Source organism: Artemia franciscana, chromosome 6, assembly GCF_032884065.1.
Source record: "Artemia franciscana chromosome 6, ASM3288406v1, whole genome shotgun sequence".
Classification (NCBI taxonomy): domain Eukaryota; kingdom Metazoa; phylum Arthropoda; class Branchiopoda; order Anostraca; family Artemiidae; genus Artemia; species Artemia franciscana.
In genome coordinates this window covers 21,946,524-21,966,967 of record NC_088868.1, presented here as the reverse complement: position 1 = coordinate 21,966,967, position 20,444 = coordinate 21,946,524, and the positions used below count along the sequence as shown (strand labels likewise).

The following is a 20,444-nucleotide window of genomic DNA, read 5'->3' as shown; positions in this document are numbered from 1 at the left end:
CGTCCAGAAGAGCCAACGACGCTTATTATAGAGACCTACATATATAGAATACATATAGAGACCTACATGGCACTTTTTCAGAGATGCGCAACTAAAAAAGCCATTTCCGTTTGCTACGTTAGCTAACTTGTCTTGATTGTCATTGCTATTGGAAAATGGAATACAATATAAGGCAATATTTATCACATAATGTGGTACTTCACCGAGATATCAGATTACATGCTGAACAACCTTAGGCTTAAGCCGTAAAAGGTACATCAAAATACATAATACACAAGAACTCACTACACTTGGCAGGACCCGTGGTAAGAACATAACTCAGTGCACACGAGTGTGCTACTCTTGTAGTAGCAGCGCCAAGAGCATTGCTTGTTGCAACTGCATTGTATAAGCTCTCGACAGGCAACAGAAGCTTGGGCCAGGGTTGACCCCGGGGAAGCCTAAAGTCAATTGCTGGTCATTTCCCATCCGTAATCGTTGGGGTTCTTTTCGGGAATAATGGCAAGATGAGAACTGAACTATAGCTGGGCTTGAATGTAAGCGCACCGAATGTGCTGGTTTGGCGCATCTTGGGTTGGCGGAAGTCTGTCCATGAATGATGCTTTTTTTGTGAACAGATACTTCCATAGATTGTTTGCCGAACCTTTCCCACTGGATCTGTCATGTACAAGCGCAATGAATTTTTCAATCTGTGCAAAGTCGTTTTCAGTAAGCTCTTGAAGAGCAGAAGATAGGTAGTTGAAGACCGGTGTTATAGCACTGTGCGCTTCCCATGCTTTTAAAACTATCCTTTGCCATGCCACAGGAATGCGAACACAAGGTTGCAGCCACTTAGAGCATGGAAAAAGCAGTGACTGCGCCTTTTATTCGCCAAGTGCAGTTGCTATGTCGTGAATAGGAATGTAGCAGAAAATCTTCCTTTGGCCTTAGGCTACGTACAGTTGATCAAACCCAATAAAAAAGTGTTTTACGATGAGCAGAACAAAAAAATTTTAACAAACCGTTCTGACAGTAATAAATTTCATATTGCAGCACGCTTGATGAAGGCAGTTTAGGGCTATCCCGCTATCCCCCTCCTCGTGGTTTCTAGAATGAACTTCAGCCAAGTCAGTTGGGATGGTACTTCTTGCACTATCATAAGAAGTCACGACAACCAACGGTATCAGTGTCGCATATATTTTTTGCCCTGAACTCCAATAGGCTCTGCTCGTTGTCTGAACACTGTAGGAAACTAGTCCAGTTTTTTGTAATTGGTGTTCTTTCTGCAACCTTTGTCGAATACATAGCCTTGCTGCGCTTTTCTCGTGTAGAATATTTCCAGCTGTTGGACCTATGAACATCAAAGACGTCGTCAACTCGCTGTGTTTCACTTGTGAACTGCTTACTTGCAGAATTTTTCTATAACATATTCGCCAAACGTCTTGCTTTTTGACATTACGAGGTGGACCAGGACAGCACCATCAAAAACCTTGGAACCGGCGTGATATTTCTTGGTCACAATTCCAGGAGAATATGCTCTGAGTAGATTTACAACATCAGACTTCGTGTCGGATCTTAGATTACTCTGATCAGAGATTGAAGAAGGAAAAGACTGGTTCTCGTGTTTTAAAGACTCTTCCAAGTCAGCGCCTCTTGTGTTGCAGCCAATTATAGATTTTGGCAAATAGGGCCGAATCTAATTTGGCCATCTGAAGGACCGATTTCAACTTCGATAACGTAGATAAAATGTGGGATGAAAATAATGACACCTTTTTTGGCGCATCGATGAATCAATAGGCTTTGTACGTTTTACAAAATGCTCTTCCACAAAAGTATCATACTGGGATTTTCCAACAATTTCCAGACTGCGGTTACTATTGATGGCAAGAGAATAGGGTACCATCCCGGAGTCGAAGGAAACGAGACTATCATATATATTTTCGAAAGGATTACCCCATTTTATTAGAATATTTATAAGGCTATTAGTATTTGTCTGGAACCTCTTCTGAAATGCCAAGCCCATTTTGAGATGTTCTGCAGTCTGTTGTTTCTTCATATTTCAAATTTCCTCAGTCACCCTTATAATTTCTGGTGCTGCAATTACAAATCTCCTCATTGCAAGTCAATTGTGGATTAGTCCACTTATCCCTCCAATACCTTTCATAGTTTTGATGTTGAATTCATTCGCTTGGTCTAGCGGGATAGAAAAAAAATGGTTTGTGTGTAGCAGAAACAAAAAACTTGCCAGCTTCGAATTCCCTATAAATAGATGGGCAGACTGACTGTAGTGTCTGCAGATCTCTGATATGTACAGGCAGCTATTGATATAGTTTTGATTATCTAGGGCAAAAAAAGAGCGGAACTATTTCAGTGATAACTGCAACGTATAAATGATAATCACCGGTTCAAAGAGTTTTAACCAGAACAAGCAGTAGAATGATGAGTCTAATCACCAGATTCCAGAAGGCAAAATTGGCATATATTGCTTCGCGCTCCTTTTCCCGACAGATGAAGTTCTTCATTTCATCATCATCTGACTCGACTAGTGCAAATTGCTAGCCACTTTAATTCTTCGAGTGCGACAATGGTAACTACATAGGTATATTGAGAACGGTTAACGTTACCCTTTTCTAGCGCGTCACATCTCCCTGCCGTAAAAACTGCTGCATCAGTCAATTCTTGTTCCCATCTACTTACACTCAGCACTTCTCGAATCACTGAATTCATGGCCATTTTTACATGTAACGCTCCCATCATTACAGCCAGCTTTCCCTCTCCATACTCGTCTGGCATCAACCACTGGAGTTCCTTCGCAATCTTGTACAGTGGTTGATCGTAGGCTATGACCAAAGCTTGATTCAGGTTAATATGTTGTAGCGATTCAAAATATACATCCAACTGGTGCCGAATGGTCGCATACGAATGAGCAGGAAAGTATGACAAAGGCAGACTGACAGATATTCCTCTCTGTGTTGGAAATCGCAAACTTATATGAAAAGCAATAACGTGCACTTTTTTTTTTAGCACTCTGGGTTCTTTAAAGAGCGCTACAGAGCAATCACTCGACTTCATACTGAATACCATTGGGTTCCCCACATTTCATACTATATTTACACTTTTCTGGAGTGTTTGAAAACGTTCCATCAATCTTACGCTCTTTGCGCACTTTTGAGCGCGCAAATGCGCACTTGGACAAATGAACTCTAGTTGCTTATTGTATTAGTCGAACTTCTATTGCTCTAAACTATATTTTCTCCAGTTTTTGTATTCCATGGAATAGACACTTTCATTTTGCGGTTTACACGCTTTTTTAGTGCTCTATTTTACGCTTCAGAGGAGTCCTTTACTTTTTATTTAGCCACCATTGGAATCGTATCTTAAAACGCGTTGTCAGAAGTTTTGATGCGTCTATAGAGAGACTGGTAAACTTGCGCTTTTTTTTAGCGCTTTGGGTACTCGTAAAGGTGCTTTTGAGCGTCCGCTCGACGTGCTTCTTGTCACCATTGAATTTCCTGGGCTTTAATCTCCACTAATTTAGGCGGTTTTTGCCAAAAGCACACGATTTTAGTATGATCTTCCATTCAACGGCCCCACTACAACGCTATAACGTTGCCTATAGTAAAGACCGCACGGCTTTGATGTTTTATTATTATTTTTTTCTTAGAGACTTCATATGGAAAGGGTGATTGTATAAATTTCAGAGTCAAAAGTGATCCAAGGGAAACTAGCCCCCCCCCCGCTCTACGCCCTTTCTTCCCAAATGCCTCCCATAAAATTTTGAGACAGTTATATTTTTTTAAATAGTTCAACGATCAGGCAATAAAACTCAGGGTTCGACACGATCCCCCAGGGTTCGGGGCAGGCATTGTGAGTTATTTCCAGGGGGCACAAAAGATTCATATAGAAGGGATGCTCGTGTAAATTTCACAGAGGGCTCATTCGATTGGAAATTGAAAGTTCAATTTCACTTTTCAAGACTCAAAAGAGATCCAATAAGAACTTTGAGATAGCCATTTTTTTGAAAAATAGTGAAAATTACGGAGTCGACACAGTCCCTCCGATTCCGTGGCCAGGCGCTGTAAGTTATGCCCTATGGTTCTTATGGAAGGGATGCTCGCATAAACTTAAGAGATGGCTTATTTGATTAGAAACTGAAATTTCTAGTTCTGTTTTGAGAGTCAAAAGAGATTGGAGGGCAACTAGCCCGCCCCTTTTTCTCCTAGTGCATCCGATAACACTTTCAGGTTGCCATTTCATAAAAATTCAAATGTCAGATAACAAAAAATCAGGTGATCGAAAAAATCCCCAAGGGCCCAGAGGCAGGCATTGTAAGTTATGCCTTGGGGGCATATATGGTTCTTATGAAAGGGATGCTCGTATAAACTTCAGAGAGGGCTCATTCGATTGAAAATTGAAAGTTCTAGTTAACTTTTTAAGAGTCAAAAGAGATCTTAGAACAACTAGCCCCCTCCCTTTTCCCCAAACCCATCTGATAAAATTTTGAGATAGTCATTTTGATAAAACATAGTTCAAAGGTCAGATAAGAAATCTCTGTTGTCGATAAAAAGCCCCAGGGCCCGGGGGAAGACGTTCTCAGTTATGCCCTGGGGGCATGTATGGTTCTTACGGAAAGGATGCTCGTATAAACTTCATAGAGGGCTCATTCGATTGGAAATTGAAACTTCTAATTCATTTTTAAGACTTGAAAGAGATCTTAATGCAACTAGCCCCCCCCCCACTCCTTTTTCACTAAACTCATCTGATAAAAACTTTGAGATAGTTATTTTGATTAAAATAGTTCAAAAGTCAGATAAGAAAAACTCCAGTGTAGATACAAAGTTCCAGGGCCTGGGGCAGGAGTTCTAAGTTATGCCCTGAGGGCATATTTGGTTTTTATGGAAGGGATGCTCGTATAAATTTCATAGGGGGCTCATTCTACTGGAAAGTGAAAGTTCTAATACGCTTCTTAAGAGTCAAAAGAGATCAAATGGCAATAACTCCCTCCCCCACACTTTTTCTCCAAACCCATCCGACACAAATTTTAGGATAGCCATTTTTTTAAATACTTCAAAATTAAACAATAAAAACTCTAGTGTCAACACAAACCCCCAGGGCCTGGGGTCAGGCGTTATAAGTTATGTCCTGGGGGCGTATATGGTACTTATGAAAGGGATGCTCGTATAAACTTCAGAGAGAGCTCATTTGATTGGAAATTGAAAGTTCTAGTTCACTGTTTAAGAGTCAAAAGAGATCCGAGGGCAAATACCCCTCCCACACCTTTTGTTCCCCAAACCCATCCGAAAAAAATTTAAGATAGCCATTTTGTTAAAAATAGTTCAAAGGTCAGATAAGCAAAACTCTATCCGGTCAAATTTTTAGATTGCCAGTTTGTTTGAAATAACCTGACGATTAGATGATAAAAACTCTGGGGTCAACATACCCCCCCCCCGAAAAAAAGTGGAAGGGTTGTACCTTATGCCCCGGGGGCATATAAGGTTTTTATGGAAGGGGTATTGGTATAAATTTTTGAGGGGACTCAAATGATTAGAAATTTAAGGTTCTAGTTTCCTTCTTAAGAGTCGAAAGTGATCACATGGCAACTAGCCTCCCCCCTCCCGTCCTAAGGCCCTAAGGCTCCCATATATTATATTTTTCCCCAGAGGCACTTCATATAGAAGGAACGGTTGTATAAACTTTGGAGGAGGGACTCATTTGATTAGAGATCGGAAATTATAGTGCCTTTTTTAAGAGTCAAAATAGATCAGAGGGCTAATAGCCCCCCACGCCCTTTTTTATCCAACTACATCTGATATTTTTTTTTCAAATAGCTCAAAGATCAGATAATAAAAACGCAGGGGTCTATGCAACACCCCAGGGCCAAGAGGCAGGCGTTGTAAGTTATGTCCTGGAATCAAATACGGCTCTTATGGAAGGGCTGTTTGTAAATTTTCAGACGGGGCTCAGTTGATCGGAAATTGAAAGCTGTAGTTCATTTTTTGTGTCAAAAGAGATGGAAGGCCAACTAGTCCCCCATTTTCTTTTTTTTCCCAAACCCATTCGATGAAAATTTTGAGACAGACGTTTTATTGAAAATAGTTCAAACATCAGATAACAAAAACTCCAGCGTCGACACAACCCCTAGAGCCCAGTAGCAAGTGTTTTAAGTTATGCTCATGGAGATATAAGATTTTTATGTAATGGGTGGCCGTATGACATTCAGAGGTAGCTCCTTTGACTGGAAATTGAAAGTTCCAGTTAAATTTTTAAGAGTCAAAAATGATCGGAGGGCATCCTCCCCTCACCCCCTCTTTTCCTTAAATGCATCGGATCAATTAGAGATAGCTATTTTCTTTGAAATAGTCTATTTCATTTGAAATAGATAACAAAAACTTCGGGGTCAACACACACACACACCCCAGAGCCCAGGGAAATTAAGGGTTTTAATTTGTGGCCCGAGAACGTATAAGGTTTTACGGAAGAGGTGGTCGTATGAATTTTGGAGGGGACTCAAATGATTCTAAATTTAAAGTTTTAGTTCACTTTTCAAAAGTGAAAATATCGCAACTAAACCCTCCCCCCCCCCCCGCGACCAAATATCATTTTCCCAAATGCGTCCGATCAAATTTTCTATATAGTCGTTTTGTTCAAAATAGACCAAAAAGTATGTAACAACAAGAGCCAAGAGCTCATATGGCACTTGTGACGAGGTTGGAACCTAAACTTAGACTCGGTATTAGAGTTACCAATGCTAATTTGATAGTCGTTCGATCTGAATTGAAAATTGAGTATTTAAGACATAAGATCTTTCTATATATCAAGTTTCATTAAGATCCGATGGCCCATTCGAAAGATAAATATATCTCAATTTTCACGATATCCTTTCCCTCCAACCCCACAGATGGTCAAATCGGGCAAACGACTGTTCTCAAGTCAATTTGTGCAGGTCCTTGACACACCTGCCAATCTTCATCGCCCTAGCACATCAAGAAGCACCAAACTCACCAAAGCCTAGAATTCCCTCGAACTCCCCCAAAGAGATCGGATCCGTTCCAGTTATGTCAATCATGTATATAGAACTTGTACTTATTCTTGAACTCGCCAAAGAAATATAAATTAGCCCAACTTCCCCAAAGAAATTGGATCTGGTCTGGTTATCTAAATCACGTATCTTGAACTTATTCTTCCCATCAAGTTTCATCCCCATCTCTCCACTCTAAGTGTCTTCCAAGATTTTCAGTTTCCAAGGTATTCGTTTCCCCCCTTCACCTCCAATATCCTCGGATCCGATCCGAATTGAAAACGGAGCATCTGAGACATGAGATCTTTCTATATATAAAGTTTCATTAAGTTCCGAGCACCAATTTTAAAAATCAACTTGCCTCAATGCTCACGATTGTCCAGGTCTGTGACCACAATGTGAAACACTTAAGAATTTTCACAGAACACTTAAGTGTATCTGTGAAAAACTTAACAATTTTCATTGTCCTAGCATGTCCAGAAGCACCGAACTCGCCAAAGCACTGGAATCCTCCCAACTCCCCCAAAGAGAGCAGATCGGGTTCAGCTATGTCAATCACGTATCTAAGACTTGTGCTTATTCTTCCCATCATGTTTCATCCCGATCTCTCTACTCCAAGCGTTTTCCAAGATTTCCGGTGTCCCCCTCCAACTCCCCCCAATGTCACTAGATCAAGTCGGGATTTAAAAAAAAGCTCTAAGAAGTCCTTCTAAATATCAAATTTCATTAAGATCTGATCACCCGTTTGTAAGTTAAAATACCCCATTTTTTATTTTTTTAGAGTTAACCGTCCCTCCATTCCCTCCATATGATCAATTCGGGGAAGCGACTATTTCTAACTTAATTTTATCTGGTCCCTGATACGCCTGCCAACTTTCATCGTCCTAGCTTATATGGAAGTGCCCGAACTAGCAAAACTGGGACCGACAGACTGACAGAAATTGCGATCACTATATGAGATTCGGCCAACGAACAAGTGCCATAAAAACTACAGGGTTAGGATAGCCCTTCCCCCTAGAGCCTGGGGGAAGTCTTGTAAATTGTGCCCCCAAGGCATATAAGTTTTTTATGGAAAGAATGCTAGTACAAACTTCAGAGAGGGATAATTCGATTGTAAGCCTGAACTCCTAGTGCACTTTTTAAGAGTCAAAAGTGATTGGAGGACAATTACCTCTCCCCCAAAGGCAATCTACGAAGATATAATTCCCAAATCTATCAAGGTAAAGACCCTATCCCAATAGGTGAAAACTTCGGTGTCTACAAAATTCTTTGCTCTTGTGGTCATTGGTACATCGGAAGAACTGATCAACGACTTACACCCCCTCCCCAGACTTCTCAGAAGTCTACCTCATGTTTTACAATAAATAACACCCTTAAAAAGCGGAAAAAAACAGAAAATTTTGACTCTGCCCTCTCAGCAGACATATTTAATAATCCAGACCATGCTGCTTTATCTAACCGAGCTAACCTAAATTTGCATGACAAAGGCATTGTCCAGCACTAAAGAGAAGCTGTTGAAATTTATAAATATCAACATTTAGTTCTAAAATTTAGCTTCGAACAGAGATTTGGCTGATTTAAGAATAAACGAGTAGTATTTTCTCAAAGTTATCTTTAGTTATTCCTAAAATAAACGTCGAACCACATCCCCAATCTTATTTATCAAATACGCAATCACCCTCTTAGGTCTCAAAGGGTCTTCGCAAGGAATGCAATGGTGAAAATAAAAAATCAGCTGACCCAGTTCACCAGTTTATTCAATTACTACTTCGTTTGTTTGAGTGAAAGAATTTTTCTTTCATTTCTCAGTTCTTCGCTAGTATCCGTCGATGGCAGTTCTTATTTGTTTCGATTTTGTGCAAATCGCGGATTTTGGCGAATAACTCACTTTATTGATGTTAGGTATTTGATTTTAATTCCTTTAATTTTTGGTCTTTTATTGAATTTTATGTAATTTTCTTTTATTTTCATTGGTTTTGTTGTACTTTTCACATTCATTTTTTGTGTTTTCCTTGATCACATTATTTTGTTCGCGCTGAAGAAGAGAGTTGTAGTTGTTGTCTCGAAATACTTGATTTCTGTGTTTTCTTCAGAATTTCATTTGGCCTTTGAAAACCCCATTTTTGATCGCTTTCTTCCTTTATGTAAATTCAGACTTTACTCTGAGAGAAAGCGGCAAAACTCATACTCCTGTTTGTAGTGATTTTTGTTCGTGTCGGGCATAATTTCCAAATTCACTTTAAGTTTTATTTGTTTTAAGATTTAATTATATTAGTACCTATTGTAGGTTTGTTTGCTTTGATTGTTTTTATTTAATTTCTCTTCGTTTCCTTGTATATTTTGTTTAAGCTAAGCGTTATGGTTTTCATTTTTTTTTCTGTTCTGTGTATGTGAAGTTACAATACTGTAACTATACTTAATATAAATTTAAAAAAAAATGTTTTTTGTTTACAGTTTTCCTGCAAGAATTTATCTGTTTTTATATTTTAATTTATTTTTAATTACCGACAAAAGAAAATTTTTTGGCAAAAAATTCAAAAGGCTTCTGGAGAAATAAATCGGAGATGGGACAGAAACTGGCAGAAGATCGCCAGAGGAGTTGCGGCTAGTAGATCGAAGTGGTCGTCGGAATGACTCAAAGATTTATTACTGCCAGGCAGGGCAGTTCATCGTCTGGTTTTTGCCAAAAGTAAATAAAGTTACTGTACAAGAAACGACACTGGAAATTCAGTGGAAGAAAAAGTGTAGTTGGTCCTGGTCCTGTTGTCAACTCTGATGGAAAGTTGTCGAATGGTATCGACGGCAATTTACTTTTGGCACATAGAAATGCTACCATTGACATCAGGCTTAAAGTTGCGACTAGGATGTTTTCTCCTGTGCTTACAGTATTTAAATGTATGACTGTTGACAGTTTAACAATTGATGATAAGAGTTTAAAGAAGGATATGTGATAGATTTTTTTTAAATTCTCACCCGTGGCCTAGGGACAAGGAGGAAAACCTAAATAAACTTCACGGTGTTCCAGTTTAAGAAATTCAAAGAAAACTGAAGATAAAGTATTACCTCGTCATGGATTATATCAAAGTCGTGACATCTGAATGGCTGACTCAACAAATGAAATCTAGTCTTGTCAATGAATTTTGTAAAATATAGAGCTTATGGTACGCCACGTCTTAGCGGTGGTTTAGAAATTGACGAGAAAACAAATATTAAATCGGTGACTTTAGATTTGGATAATTTGTTCATAGTGCCACTGGGCCTTTAAGAGGGTATGAAGTTTGAACTAGCTAGTTTAATCAAATCTATTCAAAGTTAATACAAGTCGTAAGCAGAATCTGAGAGCCAAAAACAACCAGCACAGTCGGGAATGAAACAACTGGGGATAAACTAAAGTTTCAGAAGATTCAGCATTTCATATGGCATTTCCGAAGATTCCCAAAGAAAGCCCAACGTTAAGAGCTGAAGCCGTTAATGCCAGCGAAGCTGGTAGATTTTGAGAGTTTGGTTCCAAACCCCACATTCACTTGGAATTTTAAACTTTAAAATTTTCATAAGCCTGTCATTATTAAATTGTTAAAGGATTTATATTACTGCACACACATCCTTAGGGATAACGTTAATTGCAGGGTATACTATCTCATTGGTGTAAGATGAAGGCATTTGACACATCCCCTGTCAAAGGCTTATCCAACCATAAATATAAACACTTTACCAGATTTTTTTAGTGGAGATAAGTCCAGATTAATCCAAAGGCAAGTGGTTTCATGATGAGAAAGAGACATTAGGATCTATATTGTAAAATGCATCACTTGCAATTCAAAATCTAGGATGGACTTTATTTGAGAAAATTCATTATATCAACGATTCTGAACAAAGTGTAACACCTTGGAATTGTACACAGCTAAGTGTAGGAAATCAATAAAAACTAAAAAGGAAATCAATAAAAAGGAAATCAATAAAAACTAAGTGTAGGAAACCAACAGCTAAGTGTAGGAAATCATAAATTCTTTGTTATGGGAGCCGAGGAAATTTGCTGCATAAAGGCTTCTGGAATGCCGCAAAAAAAAAAAAAAAAAAAAAAAAACGGATGAAAAAGTAACTCCTCAGCAAGCAGGTACTATAAAATGGGCTCTGGGAAGAGATAGAGGAAGTCGTGGTCAAAGATGCAGCATAAAAGAAGTCAATATAAGTTACAAAAAAAAGCTCACAGCAATTATTCCTCACAGTCCAGGATGGGATCCACAGCAAAATAACCTTTGGTTAGAAGTTCTTGATCATCTTCGTTCTGAAGATGAGTCTCTTGTACTTTGTCAAGGAGTAAACGTGATTTAATTGCAAATATGTTGAATGGAATTGACTTAACAACAATAGAAGAAAAAGGGGCTATTGTTTGATTTTTACACAAATGTCTAGACAAATAAAAAGGATCTGAAAAAAAAAACTTCCCGGGTTATTCAAACATCCAACTTTTTAAAGCGAGGAATCAGTGTCCGTCATATTGGAATATTGTCAAACTTAAAAGGAGTTGTTGAAATGTTGTACTCAAAAGTGAAGGTTAAGCTGCTTTTTGCAACTGATATTTTTGTAATGGGAATAAATATCCCGAGTCGCTCAATAGTATTTGAGGAGGTCATGAAACAGGATGACAAGAGTCGGAGGCAATTATTACTTTCTGAATGTATTCAAATGGCTGGAACTGCTAGAAGACGAGGTTTAGATTCTACTGGTACTGTTCTATCGATTTACTCGATTAATATCGATTAATAATCGATTTACTCAAATATTAGTGTTAAATTAGTAATTAAACACTAGTAAATAAGTTCTTAACTAAAAAAAAAAATCCCTCGGTAATTTACAACCCAGAATATTTGAAAAATTTTCTATTATTTTAAACTATCTTTTTTGTCAATTTGTCAAGGAAAGAATTTTGATTTAAATTATTGTTTACAGGAGTAGAGAATGGTGGCATTGTCGAGTTATGCTGTCGTAATCCATGCACGATTAACGTTCTTCGGACATACTGTCCAAAACCACTGCCTCTTCCAGAAGAAATAGACTATTATGAGTAAGCCAGTTACGCTAATTTGATTCATCATTGTGTCTAAGAAAATACTTAATTTCAATAAGACTTAAGAAAAAGATCAATAAGATTGGATAAATAGTCCATAAAGTACCATTTTTGCTCCTTAATCCATTGAGCTTACAAGTATTCAAAAACTCGACTCTTGAAGTTGAAACAGCGTTTTTTTTGTGCTATGTTAATAACGCTGAAGAACAATATTTTTTTTTCTCTCTAGCACTAGAATGGAAGATTCTATTATATCATTAATACTAATTTAAACTTTTAACTTTTTTTCCTCAACAGCACCCACGTTGTAATTTTCAAGTTTATATTTAAGCAAAATTATTGTGTTTTGGATTTGTTTTCCAAAAATTAACAAAGGGCAAAAGCGAATACACCAGAGTTGTTTTAGTATTGCATCCAAAATATAGTAAGTCTTTTATGGTATAATGATTTTTCAAGTATTTTCCTTTGTCTGAAATGTCACAAAAAATAAGTGAACATTTCAAGAGCTGATTACATGGAAAAAATTAACTGCAGAAAAATTGAATATGTTGGGTTTAAGACGTAACAAAATTTACTGTAACTTCCAAGGCAATTTGATCATCTTTTTCTTTTTTAATTACCCTTGAGTAGCTTGAAGTATGTAATACAATAAATAAATTTTTTACACTTAATTTGAAAATTCAATCATAATTTTTTCGATCGCTGACAATCTTTTTTACAAAGTGATTGCTATATTTTTCGTTTTTTTTATGCAATATTAATAATTCAGCAAAATACAAAAAATCAGCAATAAATCAGAAAACTGAATAGGTTACAATTACCGTCAAAAATTGAACCCATTTTTCATGTAGAAAACTTTTCAAAAAACTTTTCTGTAATAAATACATTTCGAAAAATTGGGTTTTAAAAGTCAAAAGTGCTCAGTTTTTGAGAAAGTAGCCTTTAAAGAATAGCTAAAAATAATTAAATTAGGTTAAGATGTTGTATGATAATTTTTTTTAATTCATTGCAAAAAGTTAAATTAGAAATATAAAAAAACTAGAGCAAAAACTTTGTTTTGCTCGAAAAACTCTTGTTTGTGTCCTGAAACATTTTAAACTGTATTTAGCGTTATTAAAACTATTTTTCAGAAAGGTCGCAAAAAAATACTTTGTCATTGTTTTCTTTTGCCATCAGTTTTTGATCAATGCCAAACAGCATTGTAAAAAGTTATTTTATTTTTGTTTTTCGTCTGTTGGTGTAATGAAACATTTTACATTTTGATGTGTTGTTATGAAGATTATTGTTCAGAAAGATTACCAAAAAAATATTTTGTCGTTGTTTTTTTTTGTCATAATTTTTTTTATCAATATCAAAGCATCCTTTCAAAAAGCTATTTCTTCTTTTGCCTGTCAATATAAAACATGTCATAGTTTAGTTTTTCTTCTTCTTTTCTCTTGCATTTCAAATACTGCTGCTGCTTTTTTTTTTATGAAAAAAAACAGATGAAAAAAAAAACAGGAAAAAGTATAAATATTTTCATGAATCATTTTAAAAGTGGTATCGTTTTCTTTCTGTCAAAGATAACCGTTTATTGCTTTTATCTAGGTTGTAGCGCCGAAAAACTTTGAAAAAAGCTTTATTATTTAAATACACAAGCATTGGAAAAAAAATCAACCAACTGGAAAAATATAGGCATTTTAATGCTGAAATTGAAAGCATAGGGTGGTCATGATACAGAAAGTCATCTTTGAATAAATGTCATGACCGCCCCAATCTTTCCATTTTGATGTTTCAATATTTTAATTTTTCTACGTAGGAAAGAAAAGTGCTATTGTATTTTTACTTAAGTTTAGAATTAAAACCGTTATTTAGCATTTTCATTCTACCTTCATATTATTCAAAAGATAATCTTTATATATCTCATCCTAGGAATTATCGTATTTCCCCCAGTCCTACGTTTGGCATTGCGAAGGTGTTCAAACAAGCGGGACGAATAATGTAAAGTAGGACAATATTATCATCTCTGAAATTACTTTTATTTGAATGACTTATTTGAAGAATGACATATCTGTGTTCAAAGTTTGGGCACTCGAATGTCTGTCCCTGAAGATCCTCGGACGAATGTTTGTCCTAAGAATAATATAATCTGAAACAAAAAAGTTTTTGAGGAATAAGGCTTAATAAATAGTAACAAAAAATAATGGCACACAAAAACTTTTCAGGATTTAGTCGATAACAAAGTTAAAAAGGACTGAGGATTGTAATGGCCCTACCTGACTCCATAATCACTCATAATAGCAACAAGAGCTCTATGTTTAACTTTGAGTTGAGCTCTAGTATGAAGATAGTATGCTTCAATGAGCTTAACGAATTTTTAGGGTACTCGGTTTTCACCCCTAGCTTTCCGCATGTGTTTGTGTAAGATGGTGTCAAAGGCAGTAACATAATTAATTAACGGTGCAATAGTCTAATTTTATTGCTTTCTACTGTTATTAGGCCCAAATGTATTGAGACGGATGTTAGTTCATCAGCATTGACTAGGCCTTTGAACTCTTTTTGGAAAAAAAGAATGATATCATCAATATAATCCGGGTTATTCTAACATCAACAGTAAAATCCATGCTAACCTCAACAAAAAGAAAGTTTTCAAAATGTAATTTTCAGGATTTAGTCGATAATAAAGTTAAAAAGGACTGAGGATTGTAATGGCCCTATCTGACTCCATAGTTACTCATAAATAGCAACAAGAGCTCAATGTTAACTTTGAGTTGAGCTCCAGTACAAAGATATGTATGAAGTATGCTCCAGTATGAAGCATAATACAATGAGCTTAACGAATTTTTTGGGTACTCTGTTTTCACCCCTAGCTTTCCGCATTTGTTTGTGTAAGGTGGAGTCAAAGGCAGTAATAAAATTAATTAACGGTGCAATAGTCTAATTTTCGCTAAGGCCAATGGCTCCAATTCCTGGGTAGAATCCCATGTGATTTGGTTTCATATTTACATTTCAACTATCTCAGAATTGGCTTAGTAGAATAGCGGTAACTACTTTCCCTGTGAGGTTTTCAATTTTTGAGAGACTTTTCCTCCTTCCCGGATTCATGACGTAAGACTATGTGGACTTCGAATTAGTTTCGGGCCGTCATATTTGAAATCTCAGCAGGGACGGCTCCCGGGCCTGAAGATTTAAGTTTCTTTGCCACTTGCCGAATCTTGGTCAGAGTCGGTGGGTCAATGAAAGTGTAAGGATCCACCCTATGGGGTGAGTAAGCGAATACTAGTGCTTTGAGTTATGGTAGCGTGTCTCTAGTATTCAATGTGCGAATAGGTTCCCTTTTCCATCTACTATGGCAACAGTCTATCTGTTTCCTAAGGCCTATTATAAGTCACAATCTCTCCTGACAAGGAATTTTATTTTAGAAGGAGTATGTAAAAAAAAACAAGTAAAAGAAATATAAAAGTGGAGAGAAGTTGAGCTGGAGAGTTCTTTCTGGTTGATGAAAAGTCCTTGCTTGGGCGAAGAAGTATAAATCTGGAAATAAAAAACTTACGTTAAATCGTGTAAATACACACGATAGGCTGTCCCTCGTAGTAATTGGAAAGCTAGTATCCAAGAAAGAATGGTGATCCAAGAGGAAAGTAGATAAGCCAAATCAAAGTAGCAGGGTTGTTATATCTATCTGTCGTCCAGAAATTGTGAATCAAAAATTCCCCCAATATTGTTCTAACATTCGCTTTTAAGGGTCGCCATCTCCAGTCCGGTTTTGTAATAAATTAAAGATTTGAGTTTGACTATAGGTTGAAGGTTATCTAACGCTCGAGGTAAATACGAGCAGACAAATAAAAATGGGTAAACAAAGGTTTGAAGGTGTCAGCCTGTTGAACTTGAACGTAGGTGAAGGTTACCCGTCTAAAAATAAAACTGGTAAATAATGGGTAAACAAGAATCTGAGGATGTCAGCCTGTCGTATAGTTATATGTTGTATAGCTATGTCGTATAGTGTATGTTATATTATAGAATATAATATAAGGCAATAAATAAATAATAGAAAGGGACTTCTCACAAAAGTATACTCATGACCGATGGTAAAGTTTGGTGGATTAGGTTCAATTGACAGAGTTCGTGGCTGCTGACTTTGAACCACAGAGGGGGGGGAGAAATTCGTTAAGGAGCTATTTGAAGTGGCTCTTCCGAAATTTTGTTTTATTTTCGACTTTTGCGAAATCAGATTTCCGATTTTGGTCTTGGACTTAGGCAGTAGTGAGCTTCAACGATTTAGATCACTTGGAATTTAGAAGCTGATATGTTTAAATGTATATTACCAATGTATATTACCTGTTTACAAGTAACAATTTCAACCTATTTTATTAGACTTGTGCTATTCCCTCCTGAGACATTTGAACTCGTCTAATTTTCGGTCCTCTATTAATTGCTTGTGTTCAGTGATCTGAATGATGTTTTTGGAAATCTATTTTGTTGTTTTGCGATAACTGAAGCCTATGGTCGCCTGACCGACATCAAGGGAAACTTACTACTACTACTACTACTACTAACAACTCACCGCAGCACCAAGCCACCTGAGGCCAACACAGCTACGCACGCTCGTCCTCCATGCAAATCTATTCAAAGCCTCCCTCTTTAACCCTCTTATGAAGTTCCCAGGCTAATGCCTTGATAATTACGACACTCACTCTTATCACCTCTCTTATACAGTGGTTAATTAAGATTTTCCTAAAATCATTAGGTACTTACCCTTTTTCACAAATCACATTAATAATCTTGAGTAACTTATTTTTAACCTCAGAGCGACCATATTTAAGAAACTCATTTACCAAACTATCAGCACCTGGAGCCTTATTATTTTTTAATCCTTTTAGTACTGTCGCTAATTCCTCCTCACAAAACAAATTTTCCTTCGCATCCAAGGTATCGCAAGCTTTTTTTTTATTTTTCTCTATATCTTTTCCTGCAACTGTATTTCGGTTTAGCATATCCTCAAAATGTTCCACAAATCTTTCTTTAACTCTTTCCTTATCACTAATTGTGGCCCCATTCCAATCTTTAAGTGGGACAAGTTCGGATCGACTACTCCCTCTCAATTAATTAACATATCAGTACAATATTTTACTATTATGTCGTCTAGCTGATCCTTCCAGATCCACTGCGACGGGTTATATTGGCAAGTTTGTCAGTTTGAAGGTTTTCTAAGTTGTCGGAGACCTCAACAGTGCATAGGTGGCACATCTGAAAATCACTCGGGTGGGATACATTTTACCATAGCGTGGCATTTTTGTTGGCAAGAGCTCCAAGTCGATAAAGATGGTGATCCGTTCCATATTTAGAACAGGTACCGGGAATTAGATGTATCACACAGTTCATGGGCCTAAGAGCTATATGGCAAGAAAAAGGACCTAGCAACGGTAAAAACAAATTATTTGTACGTTATATCAAATGAAGAAATAAAATTTATCCAATTTTTTGTTTTTTGTCAAAAATTTTCTGTTCTAAAAGAAAGCATAAGAGTAGACATTTTGCCTTATTTTTCAGTATTTTTATTTCTCAATTCTTATGAAGTAAGCATTATCATTCAAGAAGTATTAAATCCGAAGGCATTTAAGAATGGTTTAATTTATTTTCACAATTCTAGGGACCATCATAAGAAAGACGAATTGGAATACGACGTCTCAGAACCATCGTTCTTCAAAGAAAATATAATCGATTCAGTAAGTATTACATACACATTTTCTTATACCCAAAACTAATCAAGTTGCAGAAAATATAAGTGAACACGTATTTGCGATCTTGCGTTTGTTTTGAAGTTTAAAAGGTTTCATGGTTGAAAAACACGAGGTGATTCTTCCTTTCCTAATACTAACAAAAAGCTAACGGTGACAAATTAAATATGTCATGCCCTGCAGTTTACGGAGTATATTTTCCATGATGGGAAGAGGGAGAAAACGTGCTAACTTCCATTTAAAGAAACAGAAACAAAACGAACATAATCTTTAATAAGGTATGTTTACTAAGGCTGTTAAACTCATCATTAAACTTCCCGTTACTTTTCAATGCAAGCAATATATTACAGCGCCCTTTAACACCAGCCTATATGTCATGCCTTAAAATATGAACATTTTAGCCGTATGTAATTCGTCCTCTTTTATATCACACGAAAAAAAAAATATTTGTATGAAGACGCTAAATCGAAAAATCTCACTAATATTTATCCTGCTGATATTATAAGCGCAAATTTTCACTTATATTTGTTCTTGGCAGTTGCTTCTGGCTTGAAATACAATTAAATTTTTGCTAACTGTCATGCTAATGGTAGTTTTCTTACCAGTTCCAAACTCTTGGAAATTTATATACAATATTCTGCTTTATCTTCTTAATAATTAATCATTGTCTTCTCGATCAAGGCCACATAATAGCATTTTTTTTATTACTTTTCTTTTTCTTTTTGCTTGGCTTTTAAGTTAGGTGAATGAAACTTTCAGGAATTATTACACAGCCCAAACAACGGTGTAGGGAGAGTATTAAGATTCTTACGATGAAGAGGGAGGGACAGAATCTGATGTTGTTTGTAAAAGCAAGAGAATCTTATCAGATTTTACAGCGAAATGGAGTGTCCAAAAATATGGGCGAATCCTCCTGACTCATCACAGCCCTCCTTATTCCCTTAACCCCTATAACCCCTTTCGGGTTAAATCCTCCGTAAAAAATCCTCCAGAAAACAAAGAAAGTAGTTTTTGATTTCTGCAAGATTAAAAAAGAACTTAAATCTTGGATAATAACAACATAATAAATGTTTGGTGTTGAAAAAATGATTTCAATTTATTTTATGCAGAAACAAGAACTATTGCATTAGTTCGCTCTTACCAGTTCTACAGTATTTTCTGCAAGCAGCATATCATAGTTGCAAAGAGCAGATAAAAGGTGAGAGCTATGTTGAAACGCAAAAAAAGGCTTTTTAAGGTTTAAATTTTCAGTTTACCCAATAAAGAAGTCTTTCAAACTTGTCTAAGGAATGGGATAGGGTCTCTACTCCCATAGTCCCATTATTCACTCTAAAAAAGACCAAATGTGTCATAGAAATATACGCTTATCAGTTGCATTACCCAGCTTATGATAATATTGAAGAATTAATGCATGAAAAGATTCATGTCAAGAATGCAGAAAGAAATGAACTGAAAGAATAAAAATGCTGAGATAATGTCCGGGATTAGGACTAAGAAGTTCTAGCCTGGACTTATCAGTCCAGGCTAGAGCTTGAGAACCGGGCTAGAGCTTATCAGAACCAGTCTAGAACTGCTCTTATTATACTCCTAAGACCATATATGCTCTTATGAGTTCTCCATAGAAGTCATAAGGGCATAAACTGGCGCTAATGTTGAAACGAAAATCATTAACGCTATCGAACGTTGTGTCATTTTTCTCTTGTTTTAGACTGCCCTACGCTGCTATATACTTGTCATTTTGAATACTATAAAATGAAGGAGAGTATAAGGAGAGCAGCATCCTTCCGCAAATAGGGCTACGAGCTTTCTCAAGGTTACAAGTGTGAATGCTATTCTTAATTAATTTTCGAAAGTAATGTTACTACTACTAATCACCACTTAAAAAAGAAATGTGGGCTTTAATCCTGTAACACTGCAATTATGCCATCTATCAAATATTCCTCGAAATTTTCCACTTTTCGTTGAAGTTGCCGGACGCTGCATTGTCAGTCGGGCAAGCACTTTTTAATCTTTGTCTTTCCATGTTACATCACCGAAGGTCCAGGGTGTAATACGTATCCCACTTGTTTTGACTTGGATTATCTAAAATAGATGGTAAGCTTTATACAGCTTTAGATATGATAATATTGTCTGTAAATTTTTTCACTTATACATTCTAATGCAACAATGTTCAAATGTAAATAAATTCTCAATCGATGTTTAAAATTAACTCTGAATTATTTTTTCAGACCAGCGCTAATGATGAGGAAGAAGATGAAGAAAAAGATGAGCCCCAAGTTATTATGCATAATTTTTTAGTGTATCCAAGTTACCTATAGACAGTTCCTTTTATAAGAATAAAATTAGGAGAAATTAATATTGTTTTAGCTAATAAATCACTCGCAACAATCAATGTGCGTAACCATCTTTATTTTGTTCCACACTTCAGACATACATTTTATTTATGTTGTTCCTAAAGATTTTACTCATAACACAGCAAACTGTAATTAAACAGTTCGTGGTAACGATACTGTTTAAAATTGACTCTGAATTATTTTTTCAGACCATCGCTAATGATATTTCCCAATAAAAATAACTACATGTAAACAATGGGCAAATTTCATAACATACAGGCCTTTTCCTTGGGCATGTCTTCCCCAGAGGCATGGGTATTTGACCTTTC

The 20,444-nt window shown here is 36.4% G+C and overlaps 1 protein-coding gene across 1 annotated transcript in view; it reads left to right on the top strand.

The window, feature by feature from the left end:
- The window catches only part of LOC136028187 (motile sperm domain-containing protein 2-like), a 105,271-nt gene extending 85,101 nt beyond the window's left edge, over positions 1–20,170 (top strand). Inside the window, exons 11-13 of the mRNA XM_065705890.1 lie at positions 11,948–12,062; positions 17,695–17,770; positions 20,011–20,170. The gene's annotated coding sequence lies outside the window, so the exon portion shown is untranslated. The remainder of the gene's footprint in view (positions 1–11,947; positions 12,063–17,694; positions 17,771–20,010) is intronic.
- Positions 20,171–20,444: the final 274 nt, after the last annotated feature.